General features: G+C 41.0%; 1 long non-coding RNA gene across 1 annotated transcript in view; it reads right to left on the reverse strand.

The window, feature by feature from the left end:
• LOC119616993 overlaps window positions 1-5,792 on the reverse strand; it is a 32,167-nt gene extending 26,375 nt beyond the window's left edge. The window contains exon 1 of the long non-coding RNA XR_005233124.1: window positions 4,951-5,792. This is a non-coding gene — a long non-coding RNA (uncharacterized LOC119616993). The remainder of the gene's footprint in view (window positions 1-4,950) is intronic.
• Between the last annotated feature and the right edge of the window lie 4,767 nt (window positions 5,793-10,559).

Here is a 10,559-nt window from a genome sequence, read left to right on the forward strand (position 1 = left end):
CTTTCCTTTCAACTCTGTGAGCTTAATCGACAAGTCATTACTTTTTACTTTGCGCTGCAAAACATTTTTTTACCGCATCAGTATGACAGACGTTAACGCGGAAAGCAGCCACCGGAAGCACTGTTGCATTTTGGGCGGTGTAGTTCTTTTAACCTGTGTTAGTAGGCTCTCTGAAATAAAACTACATAATGGCAGTGCATGTACACATCCCCACATGTTAACAACAAATTAAACAATTGCAACGGCTGGAAAAAAGTGCGGGGGATATAGGGCATACATAAGGGAAGTGGGGGACATGTCCCACACATACCCCGGTTATGCCTTTGCTTGGGGGTGCTACGGGGGTGCTTTGACTTTTCCAGGGGGAGCTATAGCACCCCCTAGCGCCCCCCTGGCGCCGCCAGTGCCTGAGAGAGAGAGAGCAGAGGAGGAATCGGAGGAAAAGAGCGGTGATTAACTAACGGAAAAAGTTAATATTATTGTTGAGAAAACATAATTTACATGGTCGGGAACTGACGGGGATTTTATGAGAACTAAGTTACATCAGTTTTGGTGAGATTTGTGTTTATTTTTTTCCACGTTTTCACCGTGTTGTACTATCCTTTTGGCGGAGAGCTAATGCTAAAAACGTAGCTGTTTGCGAAGAGACGCCCCGTCATAAACTGTTATTCGGTTAATATATTGGTTTATGAAGAAGAATTTATTTGTATAATTTGAGAATTCTGTTGTGTTTGTGGCCTGTTACACAGGTCAGGTTTTTTTGTTCGGTTGGAAGCTCGGTCGGAGCAGGATTGGTCTGCCACGTGCCACGTGCCACGTGCGTATTCACAGACGGGATTCAAGATGGCGAGCCAGACCTAGAACTTCAATTAATCTATTCCATCGTATCAGGGAGGGACTCTCCTGCATATGGTAATTCGCTGCCAAAGCGGCAGAAATATCGGGAACTAGTTCAAACCGAAATGAACAAGATTGAGGACTGATTGCATTATTATTATTTTTTTGGACTGAATCAAACTGAGACTTTTCATTGAACTGAACACCTGAATTTACATTTGGACTTGAACTTGAATTTAAAGTGCCATACTTAGATTTTCATATGTTTATGTCTCTGAATGTGATTTGAATAATTGTGGTCCACTTTGATTTAACTGTGTTGAAGGTATTTCCTCACCTGCAAAAGACAAGAAATTCAGTTAACTCAGAGAGAAAAATAGGAATCCTAAAATAGGTGCAACCTAGGAAAAAGAGATTGGTCTAACTAACTTCAATTAGTCTGACTAAAATAACTTAGGGGAACAGAGACTGGTCTAATTAAATTAGATTAGTTTTACTAAAATAAACCAGGTGAACTAAAGAGCAAAAAGAGAGATTGATATACTTTATTTTCTTTTTCTTTCCTTTTGGGGTTTCATGTATTGTATGTTATGTGTGTGTTTTGCATTCAGTAAATTGCCGGCATTTTTCCACTTAAAGCAGCGGTCTCTGGTGTTATTATTCTTGCTCCCCCACTCCTTAGAGCCTAGAACTGGCCCAGTGGCGCAGTTAGTGGTGTGATACCAGTGCTACATAAGCCCAGATCAAAACAGAAATGGGCTGTGTTTTTGAAATGCTCATAATGCAGCAGGGCTTCAACAGCCTAACACTTGTTGCCACAAACTCCCAGAAGACAGTTTTATAACAGATTTATAGAATAAACATAGTTTTTGTGTCACAAATACTTTGTGACAAAGTGATTTTCACAACCAATTAATATTACTTGATTTACTGAGTAGAATAATTTATTTAAAATAAAAACTCCATACCGTAGCCAAAGTTCTAGTTTTTACCAAATACTAACATTTAAAGTGATTTATATGCTTATAAAACTGATTAAGTGCTAATAATAAAGCCCTTTGTGAACTTGGAATAAGTGATAACATGAAATGTTTAATGACTTTGAGGGTGAGGTTTTCGGGAAGAAACCGGCCACTTGCACGACCTGTTATTGTGCCACATCCACTGTTATGTAATTGAGTCAATGTACAACAATCATCAAACTATTCACTCTATTTTTAATTAACTCCTGCCTCCAAGAAAAGCAGGCAATCATGCAATTGTCAGTGAGTGAGTGAATGTGTGTGTATTCTAGGTATTTCCTAAATACATCAGACACTCAAAATCATTTTCAGCATTAGTTTTGTCTAATAAAGGTTCAAACTAATCAACAGTTTACAGATTTAGGATTTTGTTGCTTTTTTTTTTGCATCTGTGACTGCATCAGCAGAACCTGTGAGCCAAGTTCCCTGGCTATTATTCAGATATGTTCAGATGTTGTGTAAAATATTCTCTCTACTGATTTGTGCCTGTTTATTTCAGGTAGATCCACCACTGAGCCTAAAAGTAAAACATTCAGTCGATGCTTATGGACAGGTTTCCTAATTTTCTGAGTCTTTTCACAACATTTTCTCTCACTAATGATGAAATCCCAGATTTCTTTGTTTTGCTAAAAGGTTCAACTTTCTGCAATGATTTTTCTCAAAAAGTCCATGTTCAACTGCTGCAGCTGTGCACCGCATTTTGACAGCAGTTGCTACCGTTGAGAAAAAACTGAGCAAGTCGAAACAAACTCAGCACTTTGTACTATTCATGTCTCATGTATTACTCATGTGTAAATGCAAACTGTTGAATTTTGAGGAGTGCCAAACAGAATAGAAAAAAAAAACAACCCTAAACCCAAATTCGTGCCTCGTGAGAATGCTGGAATGTGTTTGATTCACAAATAATGAGATAATAAGTAATATAATGTTCTCAAAAGTAACCAATATAAATACAGTAATGTTTGCTCATGCCTGTAAAGCAAGTTGCAGTTTAGATTTATGTCTATCCAAACTGGATCTTTGACTTCTTCAATATAAAAGTTCATATCTTTTGTCAAACTTTAAGCAATTCCCTAGACATAGTGCTTTGATTTAAAGACAGGGAGAAAAGGAATGAAAAAATGTTACTAACACATTGCTTCCTGGCATTGGGTTAGTGCTGAAAAAAGGCAGATCTGATACTGAAATAATGAGGCAGGCACATAGTCACTTGTTCAGCCAAACGGGGGAATTTTTATTAAATGCAACTTGTCATTTTCAGAAATACCCCAAAATCCCAAAATGTTTGTTCCCTCAAAGCATTTTTATATCAGACAATTGTCTATGTGTGTATGTGCATACTTTTGACCAATTCGTGATTGGTCAAGGGTTTACATAACTCCCACGTCATTTTGGGAAGGCAGCCCAGGCAACTGGATCTGCCTGGACTGAACTGTTCCAATACTGTTCTTGGAATTGACTTGATAACATCAACATTCTCTTCTGACATTTCCTTATACAGTACTGTTCTGGAAATCTCTCCTCCTGGCAATAACAACTGCTTAAACATAGACTTGCCCGACAGGTAAACTCTGCATTCTCCTCCACACAGCCAGCTCAGGAATGAAAGTAAAAATGTCGGCAGTGATGATGGTTACCCTCAGGAATGTTTCAACACAGGTTTTCATCGGCCTTTCCCACTTGACTTCTCATGCTGTGAAGATCAAACACTGTACCGTACCATCCAACTTAAAAGTTTTCAAAAACAAAACAACTGAACTCCAGTGGTGTTTTTTCTCGGTCATCCAGCACATGGCAAATCCAGACAGTTTGGACAGTTTGTCTGGATTTGCCATGTGCTGGATGATGAGAATCTACACTAGTATATCACACCACCTCATTTATAAGACACCTGAAAAGATCACAAGAAGGCCAAACAAAGTGTTGTACAATAAAACAAACAAGCACAGGACAAAGGATAAATCTAAAGAAGGGAAGCTAAAACTGGGGAAATGGGTTTTCATTTGTTTGGACCGATTAAAAATTGAATCGCAAGAGAAGCCTGAATGATTCCTAAAAGAAGTGCACTGCAGTTATCAAGCCGAGATGTAACTTATTTTTCTTTCGGCTGTTCCCTTTTCAGGGGTCACCACAGCAAGTCATCCTCTAACTCTGTCTTCTGCGTCCTCTGTCGTCACTCCGACTACGTCTATGTCCTCTCTAACTGCATCCATATATTTCCTCTTTGTCTTTTTCCTGGCAGCTGCATCTCTAACATCCTTCTACCAATATAGCCACTGACCCTAAGTACTTGAAGTCCTGCACCTTTGTGACCTCTGCTCCTTGTAGCCTCACTGTTCCACCTGCCTCCCTCTCGTTCACAAATATGTACTCTATCTTGCTATGGCTTGCTACTGACTTTCAAGTGCATACCTCCAGCACTCCAGATTCTTAACCATCTGTTCCCGGTTCTCACCACAGATCACAATGTCATCTGCAAACATCATAGTCCACAGGAATTCCTGCCTGACCTCATCTGTTAGTCTGTCCATCATCAGAGCAAACAAGAAGGGGCTCAGAGCCGATCCTTGATGCACTCCCATCTCCCCATTGAATCTATCTGTCACTCCTACAGCACACCTTTCCACTGTCCTGCTGTCCTCATACGTGTCCTGTACCAGTGTAACATATTTCTCTGCCACTCCAGATTTCCTCATACAACACCACAGCTCCTCCCTCAGCACCCGGTCATGTGCTGTTTCAAAATACACTAAGACACAATAAAGTTCTTTCTGGCCCTCTCTGTACTTCTCCATCAACATCCTCAAAACAAAGATGGCATCTGTGGGGCTCTTCCTTGGCATGAAACCATACTGCTGCTCACATAGTCTCATCAAAGTCTAGTTTCCACAACTTTCTCCCAGATCTTCATTGTGTGGCTCATCAACTTAATTGTCCTGTGGTCACTACAACTCTGTACATCACCCTTGTTCTTAAAGACTGGCACCAACACACTTCTCCTCCATTCCTCAGACATTTTCTCACTCTCAAAAATGCCATTCAATAATCGAGTGAAATATCTCATTGCCATCTCTCCTAGACATTTCCTTACCTCCACTGGTATGTCATCAGGTCCAACTGCCTTCCTCTTCTTCATCCTCTTCAAAGCTTTCCAGACTTCATCCGTACTATACTTTTCCACTTCCTGGTCCACGGTTTCTATGACCTCTACTCTTCTTTCCCTTTCATTCTCTTCATTCAGCAGCTCCTCAAACTATTCCTTCAATCTTCCCATTACACTCTTTTTGCTTGTTAGAACATTACCATTTCTATCTTTAACAAACCTAACCTGCTGCACATCCTTTCTAGTCTGATTCCTCTGTGTTGTCAGTCGATACAAGTCCTTCTCTCCCTCCTTAGTGTCCAGCCTCTTGTACAACTCATCATACACCGCCTGTTTTGCCTTTGCTACCTCCCTCTTTGTCCTACGTTGCATCTCTGTATATTCCTGTCTACTCTCTTCAGTCTTCTCGCTGTCCCATTTTTTCCTGGCTAGCCTCTTCCTCTGGATAACTTCCTGCACTTCACTATTCCACCACTAGGTTTCCTTAACATTTTTTATCTGTCCAGATGACACACCAAGTACCTTCCTACCTGTCTCTCTAACCGCTGTAGCTGTAGTAGCCCAGTCATCTGGAAGCTCTTTCTTACCACCCAGAGCCTTTAACAGCTCCTTTCTGAACTCCTCACAACATTGTTCCTTCCTCAACTTTTTGGTCCTCTTATCTGCCTTTACTTTTTTCCTCTTCATCACCTCAACAGTCATCCTACACACCACCGTCTGATGCTGTCTGGCCGCACTCTCCCTTGCCACAAACTTACAATCCACAATCTTCCTCAGGTTACCTCTTCTACACAGAATGGAGTCTACCTGCATACTCCTGCCTCCACTCTTAAGGCCCCCACATAGTCTGGTGTAACCGGTTTTACGTCTCTCCTTGCTATCTTGGCTGGCTCCAATAAACCCCTTGACTCTGCGTTGTGTAATTTTTCTTGTAATGTAGGCCAGAGGCTTCTAAATTGTCGTCAGGTTTATTTCCAGGGTGATAATACAAACAGCGTGTATCAGTACAACAGGCCCCAGCTTCCCGCAGCACACTAAAATCAAAACATAATAATAAAAATTAGAAGTGTTTTACACTATTTAACAACAGGAAATACTAAGTCAGACATAATCATACATCCAATAATTACTTTCCTATTTTATGTGCTGGGAGCTTGAAACTCACCTCTCATGCAGCTCTCTCAAAATGGTGCAAAAAAACAGAAAATTAGCACCATTTATAATAAACCACACCAAGAGGGGGGGCTATTTCACCATTACACTGACACTATTTGCAAGTGGAACTCTACAATTTAAACATTGTTACACTGGCATATTTCACTCCGCAGAGGTCTACTCGTACACAAGGCGGACTCAATGTGAACTTGAAGCGGACATCTGCCAGATATGTTCGTGCAAAGATCAATTTTTATGACCGCCTACGCATATTCGGTGTCACACAATAAACTGCCCGGCGAGAAACTTTTTTTTAAAATCTAAGAGGCAAGCGATCTCTTCCGCCTTGTCTGTTGGCACCATGAATGAAATTTGTTACGGGAGAATTTTAGGCAATCTGTACGCTCGAGTATGAAGTCTCAACCATCCACGGACAGTACCCACGGAGTCCACGCGGTTCATAGAGTACGCAATGTATGCCTGAGTATGTGGGGGTCTTTATAAGTCACCCTGTGTTCCTCCCTCTTTTGGAAATATGTGTTGACTACAGCAATTTCCATCCTCTTGGCAAAATCCACCACCATCTGTCCTTCCTGGGTTCTTTCCTTGACATCAAACCTGCCCATCTCCTCTGTTTCCTTCACCATTCAGATCTGCTCCGATCACCACTCTCTCCTCCCTGGGAATACTTTCTGTTGCTTCATCGAGATCCTTCCATAATTTCTCTTTGTCTTTTGCATCACATTCAACCTATGGAACATAATGACTGACAACATTGAACATCAGACATTCTACTACCTTCAGACACATCACCCTATCTGACACTCTTTTCACCTCAACTACATTCCTTGCTAACTCCTCCTTCAGAACCACCCCTACTCCCCTAAAACTCCTGCTTCTTTCAGCTGAGCTCTACAATGAAACCCAAGATGTGACAAAGGCAATATTTAGTGAATTAGTGTTTCAGGACATCTTCTGGACAGGATCGGTTTCACTGTAGACCTCAGCTGAAAGAAGCAGGATTTTACAATTGCATATACGTGACTGTTTAGTTTTAAGGAAGGATCTATTTCACTGTAACACAAAGAAATGCAAAATTATTCTTCTGTGATTAACATGATGTTAATCTTCTGCACAGTGAGCTGTATGAGCCATTGGCCATTTTTTATCACCCCTGAAGCTTTCATAATTCAGAGGGTTAATGTAGAAAGGTGCAAGAAAATTTTGACTTAATCTTTTAAAGGTGTTCAATGAAAACAAGCCGCTTGAGCCAAATAGTTCTCGAAATAGTGATTGTAAAAAAGGCTCCAAAGTCAGAGATTTATATTGTTCGTTTGTGATTTGACACTTTTAATTGTTGTTAAGTTGTGTTTATGTAAGTGCTGATTTGTGGTTTTGATTGGCTTCTGTGTGAGAAACATCACAGGAAAGAAGTTAAGGTGACATTCCGATGTTGGACCGCAGGTGAGCTCATCCGTATAGTTCATGTGTGCGTAAATGAGAAGTGCATACTTGCCAACATTTGGGAATGTCAATGTGGGACAACATAGCGTGGAACCCCCCAACCATACACACACACACATTCACATTTTAAGTATTACATTATCTGTGTTTAAGTCTGTCTGCCCAAATATATACAGTTGTATATAAAAGGTTTGCCAGACACAGCTTATCTATTCATCAGCTGATCATGTCTTTAAAACATCATGCAAAAAATCCACTCCCGGAAATGCACACAAACATCATAGAATCAACATGATTTTCCTTTCCTTTCTTTCATGCCTACATCTTTATCTTTCTGCCTCTTCAGTTTCCTGCCTCTCCAACTTTAGCTCTCTGTCATCAGATGACAACACGACTAACACGAAAACAATCGAGGGCACGCGCGGGAGCACCACTGTGGACACAGAGTGGAGCGCAGTGTTGCCGGATGTACGATAATTATCATATTTGTACAATAATTTTGTCCTCTGTACAATGTACAATCAATAATCCCAAAAGAGGCCAAATATACGATAATTTGACCATTCCGTGAATGTGTGGTTTTAATCGGTTGTAATCAGCCTGTCGCAACTGCCAAAAATCAACAAGGAGCCTCCCTTCACCTCCCAATTACAGCAAAACAAAGCTGCAGCTACGAGAGACACTGATGAGAAATATTTAATCAGATTAAACAGAGAAGATGAACTGAACCACTGAAGTAAAGCCTGTCAGGGTTTTTTTTTGTGAACCATGAAGGCATCTGTTTCCAGAAACAGATGCACGATTTGCTGGAATTTTCAGCCAATCGTGCTTTTATAAATGTGAGCTACGAGTGATATGTATGCGTTTGCCTCAGAACAACGGCCATGATTGGCTGAATAGTCTGCTGCGCCCGCCCCATGAGTAAGGAAAAAAGAAAGAAAGAAAGAAAGAAGCAGAGCCAGTCTGGAAGAGGAAGCGCTGAGTACCTGCCAGACACTATTCAACACTAGAGTGACTTTAGCGCATCAATAGACTTGTTATTTTGGTTATGATGGGTGTACGATAATTTCCTTCAAAATACAATAATTTTATGTTTCTGGTACGATAATCCTACATTTCTGACCTGGCAACACTGGTGGAGTGGGTCTCCTCTCTGCTGTGAGATTGACAGCTGTCAGTGCTTGGGGAAGTGGGCGGGGCTTACAGTACGCTGCAGAATGAGTGCTTTCTCACATTTAGCCGCCAAAGTCATCAGATTTGTTGCTTGTCGCTTTAAAAAATGCTAGAGGGATCTGAAAACTCGCTAGATATAGCGTTAAAGTGACAAAAAGGCCGTGTGCGTGTGTGTTTTTTTGCGTGAGAAATACAAAGTGTGGCGTGTGAGGGCCAAATGCGGGACCTTTGGCTGTCCCGCACAGGGTGATGCAGGACAAGGGACAGGGGGGGCTAAATGCGGGACTGTCCCGCCCAATGCGGGACGGTTGGCAATTATGGAAGTGAGTAATTTAGTTCTATTAGCCATGAGAAAGTTGCGTGTTATTATCACTGTTTATTGCATGCGTCGGGTTTGTAAATATTGCAAAGTTTATTTTCTTTACTGATGGCATCTGTTCCAGTCTGTAGCACGCCAGTTGATTAGCCACTTAGCTTACTGGCGTCCACTGCTCAGTTAAATGAAGCAGATTCCAGTTGTTTTATGCTCTTTTGTTTGGTGCTTAGTTTGGGGCATTAGAAAGAATATAACTGCTGCACGGTGAAGCAGCAAGAGTTGTTTAGTTTACTTTTAATGCAATCTTTGTCCCTACTTCGGCACTGGAAGTGTCCCATTGCAGATTTTCAGAATAAGAGTTTATGACCGGAAGTGTACCGTTTATATTGTTGGTAACTTAATAAAAGAGAATAAGATTATGATTATGATGACTGTCTATGATTGTCAATCTTGTTTATTTGTTTAAGACACAACTGGTTTTGAAGTTTCAGTTTATTCAGAGGTTCATTCATTCTTTCTTTTTTGTATTTGTTATTATTCCTTATAGGAAACCACACCTACCCTTACAATGCTTCCTGAAGGAAGATCAGCCTCACTGTCCTTTCTACACCCATACTCTGAACCGCTTTAAGAGGTGCTCTGGCAGGCATTACTGTATGGCTTCAGCAACACTTCAGTGGTTGAGTGTCCGCCCTGAAACTGGGAGGTCGTGCCACCCTGCTTGACACTCAGCATTAAGAGTTGGAATTGGGGGGGTTAGATCACCCAATCACCAAATGATTCCTGAGCGCGGCCCCGCTGCTGCTCACCGCTCCCTCAGGGGATGGGTCAAATGCGGAGAACAAATTTCGCACACTCAGGTGTGTGACAATCAGTGGTACTTTAACCACCCTGAAACCAGTGTTTTGACCAAGAATAGTGTTTCCTCCCCTTCAGTGATTACTGAATCTAGTTACTCCACCATATTAAAGAACTACACCCTACAAGAATGATCACAAAATACAATGGCTCTGATTAATATAATTACCTCCGCCAAGGAGGTTATGTTTTTGATAGTGTTTGTTTGTCTGTTAACAAAATTATTAAAAACTAATGAACAGAATTAGATGAAATTTTCAGGAAATGTTGGGTTGTCACAAGAAACAACAGATACATTTTGGTATTTGTTTGATGATGTTATGACCTTAGCAGAGGTTCGCGCTCTCCGAGGGCTTCAATTTAACGGTGGAATGAGAAACAGAACCAGTGTTTCTGTTTGTCTTCTACTTTACTGGAATTGCTTATAAGGAAATGGAAAAAAATGCAATACCAGTTACAATACAGAGGGTAAAAAAAATCACAGTAGTTAAAAAACATGTTGTATATGTGGCTAAGCTTGTGGGTTAGTCCCTTTCGCCAGATTCAGTTCCTGTTTCAGTAATTCAGTAAGTATATAAGAGGCCATGTGTTCCTCTTCCTGATTCACTCTGTTGTTGACTGTCAGACTGAC

Source organism: Kryptolebias marmoratus, linkage group LG4 (assembly GCF_001649575.2).
Source record: "Kryptolebias marmoratus isolate JLee-2015 linkage group LG4, ASM164957v2, whole genome shotgun sequence".
Classification (NCBI taxonomy): Eukaryota; Metazoa; Chordata; class Actinopteri; order Cyprinodontiformes; family Rivulidae; genus Kryptolebias; species Kryptolebias marmoratus.